Source organism: Centropristis striata, chromosome 13, assembly GCF_030273125.1.
Source record: "Centropristis striata isolate RG_2023a ecotype Rhode Island chromosome 13, C.striata_1.0, whole genome shotgun sequence".
Lineage (NCBI taxonomy): Eukaryota > Metazoa > Chordata > Actinopteri > Perciformes > Serranidae > Centropristis > Centropristis striata.
Window position 1 is genome coordinate 37676479 of NC_081529.1, and position 13350 is coordinate 37689828.

General features: G+C 39.2%; 1 pseudogene; it reads right to left on the minus strand.

Annotated features, from left to right (window-relative positions):
• Positions 1 to 361: 361 nt before the first annotated feature.
• LOC131983637 (NLR family CARD domain-containing protein 3-like) lies at positions 362 to 13350 on the minus strand (annotated as a pseudogene).

Here is a 13350-nt window from a genome sequence, read left to right on the forward strand (position 1 = left end):
AATGCCAACATTAAAAAAATATTAATTTGTTAAATTTAATCGCGCAAAGATTCATTTATTTATTTTTTATTACTGTTGTTATTATTATTGGTTTTGGCTGCTGCTGTCTCCATCCAGCTGATTACTGACTTACAAACAATTATTTTGTGTCTTTAAAGTTTTCTGAAATGTGATGTTTAAATATGCAGATGAGGTGTGAAATTAAATATATTCAAATAAATATTGTGTTTATATTTCCAGGACATAAATCTGAATATTGGAGAAATCAAATTTCACTGTTATTAATTTATTTTGTTGACAAATTTGATTTAAAGTTTTTGACTTTTATCATTTCATAAATCAGAAAATCCTGAAGATAAACATAAGATGACATCTGGTTTTCAAATAAGAAAATGACTCTGGATTGTGAAGGTAATGTCTTTATTCCTCTTTAAAACAGAATCAGATTTACATTTGTTAGAAGCTGCTGTTCTCGTGAGTCTTTAAACCTTTATTGAGATCAATCACGACAGACATTAGCAGCTACAAGACGCTGCTCCAAAAAAAACTTGATTCAAGAGAAAATCAGAGTTCAGCCCTGAGATCATTTCACCGTTTATAAGAAGAAAACATTTGAGACATTTAAGAAACAATCAGAGAATCAAATAATAAACAAAGTGAAGCTTCATCCAACATTCAGACCACAGGACAGGAAGTCGTCTCCGTCCTACAGACCACACAGAGACACTGAGGAGTCAGAGGACCTAAACCAGAACCCAGGATAAAGAGGTTGAGTGAATGTGGTGTTGAAGGTGTGGAGGTGGATCAGTGAGTCAGAGGAGACCCTGTAGAAGGACAGAGAGCCAGCAGGACAGTCCACATACACTCCTATTCTACCAGAGGAGGAGGAGGAGGAGGAGGAGGAGGAGGAGGAGGAGGAGGAGAAGGGGGAGGAGGAGGAGGAGGAGAGGAATGTTTCTCTGTCATTGTGCCAGACAGTGTAACCAACATCAGAGCACCACAGACTCCAGGACTGATCATTTCCTCCAAACCAACAGTTACTCAATCCTTTCCTGCTGATTCTTCTGTAACTCACTGCTACATCAACATCTCCTCTCCTCTCGACCTCCCAGTAACAGCGACCAGTCAGACCATCTCTACACAGCAGCTGACGATAGTAGTCAAATCTCTCTGGATGATCAGGATATGACTGATCCTCTATAAGACATGTCACCTTCCTGTTGTCCTCAGACAGTTTGAGTTTTCTGTATACTGTGTTTGTGTCCAGTGTGAGTTGACAGAAATCTGATGGAGAGAAAAAGACACAACACAGCAGCAGTTTATCATCAGACACATCTGAAGGGTTTATTCCTTCTTTGTGTCCTCATGTTGTTCATTTCTATAAAGTTTAATGATGACACATGTTGATAAATATCACAACTATTAACTTTGTATTTAAAGCTGTTTTGTCTTCATTAGTCAAATGTAATCCACACTTACACCTCCACGGACCAGGTTTTAACCACCTCTCTCCACAATGGTCCACCCTGGAGGAAGAAACACAGTCACAATGATTTTCTATCCAACATGAGTCCTAACTGCTGTTCAACATGAAGCAGAGCTCCTCAGTTTGTCAGTGTGGCAGAGAAACAGGCTGAAACTCTTCAAAAAGATAATGTGATGTGGGGGCAGAAAGGATAAAGGTAACTGCGAGGCGACTGGAAGAGATAGTTCATTCTGCCATCCAACTAACCAGAATATGAGTCTGACATTATCAATATGGATGCTGTCAAAAAGCTAATTTCCTTTTTCTTTTTCTTTTTTTATTAGTGAAATGATGTAACAAACAAGGTGACATGAGAGACAAATACACTACACCATGTGGACCACAAGTAGAGACAGCAGACATACAAACAGACAACAACAAAGAAAAACATAAATGATAAACGATTTGCACAGAGGCATCACAGCTGTATGTGCCTGTGTGTATGTGGATGAGGGGCAGATGCTACAACATATATATAAATATATATAACATGGCTCACTTATATGCATAACACAATGAAAATAAATAGGCAAACAAAGCAAGAAGCACTAATGCGAGAAGAGAGGGAAGAGGAAAGGAAGAGAGAAAACAAATAAACAAGAATAACTAAAATAACTAATTAAATAAATAAAATAAAAATAAAAAGATTAAAATGTTTTTAAAAGTAATAATAATTATATATATATATATATATATATATATATATATATATATATATATATATATATATATACCCACATACATACATACCTACAAAATAAATATAAACAATATATAATATAATATATAATAACACAGGGGGATGGGAGACATCACCACACAATATAGTTTGATGCGATACAGAACAACATCTTACACAATAACAAGATGTGCGAGATCAAACACATAATTGACCCAACATAAACCAACACATCATGACAATGATAGCCACGACAACAACATACGCCAGACCAGAGCATCAGGGGGGCAGGCCAGGGGACCCCCAGACCGGCCCCAAGCAGCACCGCCGGGCGTCCCAGCGGGAGGCAGGTAACACAAAACAAGAGCTCCTATTTTTTCCCTTTTTAATTTTTTTTTTTGTTTTTTTTTTTTGTGCCTTGGGCCGCAGCTGAACCCGGAGGAAGCTACTGGCCCGTTGCCAATCTTGCTGTGGCACTTCCTGGTGTGGGCAACTTCCAGACCCATGGGAGGAGGTCTGCCCGCTGAGGAGTGGGTTTATTTGGTTTTATTATTATTATTTTTTTTTAAAATTATTATTATTTTTTTTAATTATTATTATTTTTTGTTTTGTTTGAAAGAGTCCTTCTCACCTGCCTCCATCCGAGGCCCCGCCATGCCCCAAGAGAACCGACCTGGAGCCCCCACCTTCAACCCGGCTAATCACCCCTCCCCCCACACCCCCGTACCCTGTCGCAAAGGCGTCATCATGAGTGTTGTTAGAAGAGAATATTAATAATTATAATAATAATAATTAGGTAGGTAAGATAAGAAGCTATAGTTGTGATGATTGCATAATAGGCAAATAAGATAATAATAACTATATTTATGGTGATATGATAATTGAATAGGATAAGGAACTTTAGTTATGTTGATGATATGGTAGTAATATATAATAGCAACAACGGAGTTAACTATCATAATCATAATATTTAGTCGTAAGCTTATTCGTATTGATAAAATCAATAAATACAATTAACAAAATGAGGATAATATTAATAAGTATTACAATCATAGTCACAGTAGTAATGAAAATAATGATGATGATATAGTAATTAAGTTAATTGTAATGGTAATGTAGGAAGAGCAAAAAAATGTAAAATAAATAAATAAATAAATAAAAAGTAAGATATTTAAATCCGAATAACAAGAAACCAAGGAAGAAAGAAAATATATGCATATATACACACTTCCACACACACATGAATAAATAAAAATGAAATAAATGGGAAAAGAAAAATAATAATAATAATAAATAAGTAAATAAACAAATAATATATTGATATATTGATATATATATACATGCGTACATACGTAGACAAATGTGTGTGTGTGTGTGTGTGTGTGTGTGTGCGTTTGAAATTGTGTTTTTTTTCTCCCTTCTTCTTTCTTTTCTTTTTCCTTTTTTCTATTCTATTCTCTTTTTTTCCCCCTCTTTATATAAGAATGTGCGCGGCACCGGTGTAGTTCCCGGCCCAGAGAGGAGAGGAATGGGGACCATCTATCTGTGAAAGCTCTTATTTTGTTGTTATTGTGGCCAGTGATTTTTTCCATAGAGATGTGTTCCAAGAGAAGGTTGATCCAGTGATTGATGTTTATTGAGTTTTTTGATTTCCAGTTTAGGAGAATTGTTTTCTTAGCGACAGTCAGAGAAATGAGCAAGCTGTTCTTGTATTTGTTGGGTATGGTGATTACTGACGTGTCTCCTAGTAAGCAGAGCTGTGGGGATGAAGGGATTCTGCAGTCCAATATGGAGGAGAGGTTTTCTGTGACAGAGTTCCCAAAAGAGTAAACCGGTTGACAAGCCCAGAGTGCGTGAAGGTAGTTATCTGTTGTTCCTGTTGTGCATTGTGTGCAGATGTCTGTGGTTGCTAATCCCATTTTGTGCATTTTGTATTGTGTGATGTGTATTCGATGAATGGTTTTGTATTGGATTAGCTGAAGGTTTGTATTGGATGTCATGGCAAATATATTTTTATTTATGTCTATCCAAAAGTCTGATGAAGGAGAGATGTTCAGGTCAGTGTTCCAGTGGTCTATTGGGAGTGTTATTGAGTCATCTGAAGCTAATAATAGTCTGTATAGTTTGGAAGTTGAAGTTAAATTTGTAAATAGGATTATGTTGTGAATTATTTCAGAAGGTTCAAGTGGGTTGTCATTTATGTCTATTTTTGATTTGAGTATGGATTTAAGTTTTGAGTAATTTAAAAATTGATGTCTGTCAATCCCGTGGTTCTGTATGAGGTCCTTAAAATCTATAAACTGATTATTGTTAAAAAGATGGCGGAGATGTGTGATACCTTTTTGTGCCCATGTGTTATAGTGAAAAAGCTCATTGCCCAGTCACTAGAACAACAGAAATCCCATTTTGTGGACATTCTTGATAGACAAGCTGACACTTTCAACAAGTTTGTTAAAATGATTATGGACTCCACTAATGAGAGACTGAATGCTATGAATAGGAATATCCAGGAGCTTAAGGACAGCATCCACTACACTCAGAAGGACGTTGATGAAGTTAAAATCAAGGTGCCCAAGCTCTCAATGGATCACAACACTCTGGAGAATGGCTTTTGTAAGATTTGTGGCTGTCTTGTCACACTTGAGTCTAAAGCCGACTACCTTGAGAACCAATCCAGAAGGAACAAACTAATTTTTGATGGTTTGAAAGAATCTTTCCGTGAGAAATGGTAGGACACAGAGAATCATGTCCAGAAACTTATCTCTGAGAAGCTGAACCTAGATGCCAGTGCTATGGCCATTGAGAGGGCCCATTGTGTGAAATGTGTAAAATGTATATATTAGATATAGCTAACTATTTAAACAAATATTTTTTACAAAAAGTTAATTCTATTAGGGATCAGCTGTTGCCGGGATGTTACAGGCCATCTATAGCTAATATAATAAATCACATTATGGTTAATAAAGATTGTTGCTTTGAATTTTAAACTCTTAGAGAGATAGATGTCGAAAAACTTCTTCTTACAATGAAGTGTGACAAACCTTGTGGGTTGGATAATTTAGATGGCAAACTTCTAAAGCTTGCAGCAAAAGTAATTATGTCATATTTTCAATTTATGTTTTAAAGAATCTATTTATCCAAATCTATGGAAGATTGCAAAAGTCACTCCTCTGCCAAAAAACAGCAGGGAGCCACTTACAGGGCATAACTGCAGGCCAATAAGTGTGTTACCTGTACTAAGCAAACTGTTAGAGGGAATCATGTTTAACCCATTGACGCCGGGAAAGCATTATCGCATTTCTACCATTCAAGCCGGGAGCGCTGTTGCGTCACTCTACCATTAAGGCCGGGACAGCAGATATGTCATTTTGTAGTATTTGTTTTTTTTTCCACCTATTTTCGGTCTCTTGGCCATGCATCAGAATCATGATCAGAATACATGCGGGAGTGTCGCAATGCATCATGGGACTTTTCCAGAACTTTGAAATCATGGCGGAGGACGACTTTAGCTCAGCAGGAAGTGAGAGATCTAGATGAAAACAGCGCCGATCATTTAATTGCTGATCCGGACTTTGAACCCTCGGAACCAATCGACCGGCATTTATTGATGAGGAATATGTTTTTAGACGACATATTTTCACCAAAGAACAGTCAGATTTGTGGCCATCTGGAGATAATAATAATATTATTAATAATATATTAATAATAATAATAATAATAATAATAGGCTAATTGATTGTGATGATGATATAAGAAATCATGACTGTTTATGTCTTATATTACTTTATGCGTCGTTGAGTACCCTGAAAAGTGCAATATATAAAATGTATTATTATTATTATTATTTTTTTTTTTTTATTACTATGATATTTTTTTTTTTATTAGAGTAGGCTAATGAGAACTATGTCTTGTTCTTCCAGTGGTCATATCATGTTTGCATCTTGCTAATGGGCATGTATTAGTATTATGCATAGGATTTTTTATTCAGTCAATTTTTTGCAAAACATTTGCTGAGTTTGTTGATTTTTAAAAAAAATGTATTGAAGGTTTGGACAAATAAACTCAACTTCGTATGAAAGCCACGGGTATAAGCTCTCAAATACTTTTTGAATTTAATTTGTATCTGCTACAGAGGCTGAAAAATCTATTATTTAGTATGTGTTGAATTTCCAGAAAAACTTCAGGTTTTAGGGGGTCATTTGAAAATCGCCCATAGGTCTTCCAGGCATTTTTTTCCAGGCACTTTAGGCCTTAATGGGTTAAGCAAATTCAGCACGACTTTGAAGTAAATAATATGAACTCTGATTTCCAGCATGCATATAAGGAAGGCTACTCCACTAGCACTGCTCTTACATGTCTTACTGATGACCTGCTTACACAGATAGACAGGAAGTCAGTTGTAGGTGTTGTATTTTTGGACTTCAGTGCAGCTTTTGATCTGATTGACCATGAACTGTTACTCTTGAAGCTTTCAGCCTATGGTTTGAAAAACTCTGTGATTAATTGTATGATAAGTTATATGACTGACAGGAGACAGTGTGTTAAGTTTAATGGTGCTTTTTCAGATATAGAGACGCTTCAGTGTAGTATTCCCCAGGGGAGCTGCCTCAGACCTCTCCTCTATTCTATTTTTGTAAATGATATGCCATATGTATTGAGAAATGCAGGTACAGTAATGTACGCGGATGATACAACCATCTTTACATCTGCCAGCAGTACTGAACAAGTTAATAGGACACTTCAATATGAGCTAACATTGATATCTGATTGGGTTACAGCAAACAAGTTGAAGTTGAATATTTCTAAAACAAAATGTATGGTACTTGGGTCTAACTACTAACTTTGGTCTGAGCAGAAGTTGGTCCTCTCATTACATGGTGCAGCTATTGAGCAAGTTAGAGAAGCCAAATTGCTGGGCATTACTATAGATGAAACATTAACTTGGTCTATACATATAAAGAATATAGTTAGTAAAATTAGTAAAAGTATTTCAAACATTAGAAAATGTGCATGTTTTTTAACTGACAAACTTGTTATTCAATCATTAGTCTGCCAAATGGTCTGGCACCTCAAAAAAAGAACTTGCTATACTCCAGCTCGCTCAGAATAGAGCCGAACGACTGGCACTTCACTGTTCTATTAGGAATAATGTAAATGCTATGCATGATAAACTCTCCTGGATGAAAGTAGAGGAGAGATTGGCTTGCAGTCTTATTTTGTATTTGAATAATATTTGTACTTTGCGTAAACCCAGCAGCCTGTTTTCTCTATTAGTACCTACCAAGATCACACATGATTATGATACCAGACAGGCCTTAAGCTGTCATTTCAGACTACCTAGACCTAGGACAAATGCACTGAAAAGAACTGTATTGTACAGAGCTGCATTCGACACGGTAGATCATAGGACCCTGCTCTCACGCCTGGAGCATCATGTTGGTATCAAGGGTGCTACCCTCATGCTGCTCCAGTTCTACCTTACTGACAGGAGCTTCTCAGTGCATTTGGGAGATTTTTCTTCTAGTGTGACCCCTCTTACTTTTGGGGTGCCTCAAGGGTCCATTCTAGGCCCTTTACTGTTCACACTGTACATGTTGCCCCTTGGTTCCATTCTCCGCAAACATAATGTGTCTTTTCATTGTTACGTTGATGATGTTCAGATTTATCTCCCCATACAAATGAATTGTAAAGACTCTGTACAATCTTTACTTGCCTGTATAACTGACATCAAGACTTGGATGAGCCTCAGCTTCCTAAATCTGAATGACAGCAAGACAGAAGTCATTGTGTTTGGGCGTCATAAACATTACAGCGACTGTGCTGATGCTCTGCCCTCCTCCCTGGGTTCAAAAAACTGCTCTGTCATTAGGAGCCTTGGTGTCACTTTCGACAGTGATTTTAAACTTGACAAGCAAATCGGCTATGTGGTCAAAAGTGCCTTTTTCCAGCTGCGACTTCTGGCCAGGGTAAAACCGTACCTCTCTTCTAGTGACCTGGAGAAGGTTATTTATGCTTTTATCGCAACAAAACTGGATTTTTGCAACTCGCTGTATGAAGGTTTAGACCAGCGCTCATTGCGACGCCTACAACTTGTACAGAATGCTGCAGCGCGCCTTTTAACAGGCACAAAGAAACGGGAACACATTTCCCCAGTTATGGCCTCTCTACACTGGCTTCCTGTCCATTTCAGAATAGATTTTAAGATCCTGATGTTTGTTTATAAAATTTTAAATGGATTGGCTCCAGCATATTTGACCGAACTCATACAGGTTCACAGACTGACGAGAGCTCTGAGGTCTAATGAGTCCTACCTGGATGAGCCTAAATGCAGGCTAAAAACAAAAGGCGATCGCTCTTTTGTTGTTTCTGTGTGTTGTGTTGCACATCTCATGTAATATATTATTAGAATAAATTGTCTTTTATTTTTATTTGTGAGTTTATTGTTATCAACTATGTTGTATTGGATTGGATTTTTTGTTGTTATTCATTTATGTAAAGCACTTTGGTCAACCTTGGTTGTATATAAGGTGCTCTAGAAATAAACGTGACCTTGACCTTGACCTTGAGAGCTATTGAATACTGGAATGGACTTCCGTACTGTTTCATTCTTAAGTGTAAGAAATCAGGATTTAGAAGGGAATTGAAAAAAGCTGTTTTGAGTAAAGAAATGAGGTGAAATTCAGTTGACTGATATCTGTAAAGCTGCAAAGTGCCTTATTTTGTAGTTTTTTGTTTAAACTTGTACAGAGACAGCTCTTAATGAACTGATCTCTGAATGTGTCTGTGTATATGTGTGAGTATGTATGTGCAGGTGCTTGTACTATGTATGTATATACTTGTACTGTGTATGCGTGATGCATGTGAATGTCACTGTTATTTGTCTTGCTTTTTAGGGACCCCAGGAAGAATACTTGTCACCATGGTGACAACTAATGGGGATCCAATAAACAATAAACAGTCTGTCCTGCATTCACACATGAACAGAGGGTTCATGATTTAATGAGACTGCATCTCTGTTATGATGCATATGAGAAATAAAGCTGGACTACAGTGGTAGCTGTACCAGGAACAGTGAAGGAATACCCACGGACCAAACAATATCTATACAATAGAACAGCTTTTTTATATTTCATTAAAATCCTAATGATGTTTTTATGTTTACTGCTAACTGATTTTACTTTTGATTTAGATTTTAGTATTGAAATGAAGAAGTTTATGGTAAAACTGCTGTATGACATTTTACTTTCTGCCAATTGTTTTGTTTGTCCTTACTGTACTGTGTCCATACCTGAGACAGTCTGTCTGTCTGTCTGCCTGCCTGCCTGCCTGCCTGCCTGCCTGTCTGTCTGTCTGTCTGTCTGTCTGTCTGTCTGTCTGTCTGTCTGTCTGTCCGTCCGTCTGCCTGTCTGTCTGTCTGTCTGATGAGATGAGATTCAACTTTGTTGTCATTGAACAGAGTAACAAGTACTAGGACAACAAAATTTTGCACTGAAATGAATGGGACGGCCTGTCTGTCCATACCTTAGAGTGTCTGTCTGTCTGTCTGTCTGTCTGTCTGTCCATACCTAAGAGTGTCCAGTCTGCAGCTTGGATCCTTCAGCAGCTTCACTCCTGAGTCTCCTGGATGGTTGTGGCTCAGGTCCAGCTCTGTCAGATGGGAGGAGCTGGACCTCAGAGCTGAGGCCAGAGAAGAACAGCCTTCTTCTGAGATCAGACAGCCTGACAGACTGGAATTAAGGAGATAACATAAATACAGGGTTTAAGAACACTAACAAGTTGCCCATCTACACAAACATGGAGATACGTTTAAATTGAACTTAAAGGATTTAAAATATCAACTGTGAATGGTAATGAATACTGACCTGAGGGTTTTCAGTTCACATAGTGGACTCATCAGTCCAGCAGACAGAAGGTTCACTCCTGAATCCTTCAGGTCGTTGTTACTCAGGTCCAGGTCTCTCAGATGGGAGGGGTTGGACCTCAGAGCTGAGGCCAGAGAAGAACAGCCTTCCTCTGAGATCAGACAGCCTGACAGACTGGAATTAAGGAGATAACATAAATACAGGGTTTAAGAACACTATCTCAGCAGAAAAACACTATAGAAGTTGCCCATCTTCACGAACATGGAGATACGTTTAAATTGAACTGAAAGGATTTAAAATATCAACTGTGAATGGTAATGAATACTGACCTGAGGGTTTTCAGTTCACATAGTGGACTCATCAGTCCAGCAGACAGAAGGTTCACTCCTGAATCCTTCAGGTCGTTGTTACTCAGGTCCAGGTCTCTCAGATGGGAGGGGTTGGACCTCAGAGCTGAGGCCAGAGAAGAACAGCCTTCCTCTGAGATCAGACAGCCTGACAGACTGGAATTAAGGAGATAACATAAATACAGGGTTTAAGAACACTATCTCAGCAGGAGAACACTATAGAAGTTGCCCATCTTCACGAACATGGAGATACGTTTAAATTGAACTGAAAGGATTTAAAATATCAACTGTGAACGATAATGAATACTGACCTGAGGGTTTTCAGTTCACATAGTGGACTCTTCAGTCCAGCAGACAGAAGCTTCACTCCTGAATCCTTCAGGTTGTTGTTACTCAGGTCCAGGTCTCTCAGACTAGAGGACTGGGAGCTGAGGACTGAGGACAGAGCTTCACAGCTTCTCTCAGAGAGCTTACAGCCAGTTAACCTGGGGGGAAAAGAGATGAACATCGGATAATTATTTTATTGTCTTGAATTACAGAAAACATGTTTCATGATATTCACATAGCTACTCACAGAGCTTTGTTGGAGGCTTTGACCACTGGCAGCAGCCTCAGAAGAGCCTCCTCTGAAGCAGAGTATTTCTTCAGGTCAAACATGTCCAGATCTGTTTCTGATGACAGTAAGATGAAGACCAGAGCTGACCACTGAGCAGGAGACAGTTTATCTGTGGAGAGACTTCCTGATCTCAGGGACTGTTGGATCTCTTCAACTAGAGAATGGTCATTCAGTTCATTCAGACAGTGGAACAGGTTGATGCTTCTCTCTGCAGACAGATTCTTCCTAAGCTTCTTCTTGATGTACTGGACTGTTTTCTGATTGGTCTCTGAGCTGCTTCCTGTCTGTGTCAGCAGACCTCGTAGGAGGTTCTGATTGGTCACCAGAGAAAGACCCAGGAGGAAGCGGAGGAACAAGTCCAGGTGTCCATTTGGACTCTGTAAGGCCTTGTCTACAGCACTCTGGTAGAGATGTTTTAGTTTAGGTTTGTCTCTGAAGACTTTGGACCACCATCTTGCTTCTGCCATCAGATTGACTCCAGACTTGATGAAGGTCAGATGGACATGAAGAGCAGCCAGAAACTCCTGAACACTCAGATGGACGAAGCAGAACACCCTGTCCTCGTACAGTTCACTCTCCTCTCTAAAGACCTGTGTGAACACTCCTGAGTACACTGAGGCTTCTCTGACATCGATGCCACACTCTGTCAGGTCTGAGTCATAGAAGATCAGGTTTCCTTTCTGCAGCTGATCAAAGGCCAGTTTTCCCAGAGACTCAATCATCTTCCTGCTCTCTGGACTCCAGTGTGGATCTCTCTCAGATTTACCATGATACTTGACGTTTGTCCGTTTGGACTGAACCACCAGGAAGTGGATGTACATCTCAGTCAGGGTCTTGGGCAGCTCTCCTCCCTCTCTGGTTTTCATCAGCTTCTTCAGAACTTTAGCAGAGATCCAGCAGAAGACTGGGATGTGGCACATGATGTGGAGGCTTCGTGATGTCTTGATGTGGGAGATGATCCTGCTGGCCTGCTCCTCATCTCTGAATCTCTTTCTGAAGTAGTCCTCCTTCTGAGGGTCAGTGAACCCTCTGACCTCTGTCACCATGTCAACACAGTCAACAGGGATCTGATTGGCTGCTGCAGGTCGTGTGGTTATCCAGAGGCGAGCAGAGGGAAGCAGTTTCCCCCTGATGAGGTTTGTCAGCAGCACATCCACTGAGGTGGACTCTGTGACATCAGTCAGGATGTCAGTGTTTTGGAAGTCCAGAGGAAGTCGACACTCATCCAAACCGTCAAAGATCAACGCAACGTGGAACTCTTCAAATCTGTGGATTCCTGCTGCTTTGGTTTCAGAAAAGAAATGATGAACAAGTTCCACCAAGCTGAACTTTTTCTCTTTCAGCACATTCAGCTCTCTGAAAGTGAATGGAAATGTGAAGTGGATGTCCTGGTTGGTTTTGTCTTCAGCCCAGTCCAGAGCGAACTTCTGTGTTAAGACTGTTTTCCCAATGCCAGCTACTCCCTTTGTCAGCACTCTTCTGATTTGTTCATCTCTTCCAGGTGAGGCTTTGAATATGTCTTCTTGTCTGATTGTTGTTTCCGGTCTGTCTGGTTTCCTGGATGCTGTTTCAATCTGTCTGACCTCATGTTGATAATTGACCTCTTCAGTTTCTTCCTTTAAGATGTAGATCTCTGTGTAGATCTGATTCAGAAGGATCTGGTTTCCTGCTTTAGTGATCCCCTCAAACATAGACTGGAACTTCTTTTGTAATTTGGATTTGAGTTTTCTCTGGCACTCAGCAAGAATCTCTGAATGAAGAGAACAATGAAACCAATGAGGGGTTGTTACAATGAATGAGGACAGGATTGAAAAACAGGATTGTCTGCCTTTGGTTCATCATTTTTGTTCTCTGAGAGACTTTAATTGTCTTTCTCTGCTGGTTATGTTTTTTGTTGCTTGTTCTATAATCCAAAGTGCAACACAACAAACGTGTCTATATTTGTAGATCAGAGAAATGTTAACTACACACCTCATGTTTGCTAAAGTCTCTGTAATCTACAACTTCAATCTTTGTTACATCCATTTTTAGAATAATAATGATTCTGACTTACCTTCAGGTTCGAAGGAGGTGTTTGATAATTTCTTCTCTAGTTCATTCTGATTTATCTTCACTAAAACTTTCCTGGTCACTTTAATCGTGTTTATACTGTAGGTCTGAAACATCTGATCTATGGTTTTCATGCGGTTTGCATCCTCCAGTCGACTCTTTGGGATTGCTGGGAGGCCCTCTAGTGCCCCCTGCAGGAACCACTTGAATTTTTCAAAGTCCTCAGCTCCCAAATCTTCTAAAGTTCTGAAGAGGACCTCCTGAGGTGTCAT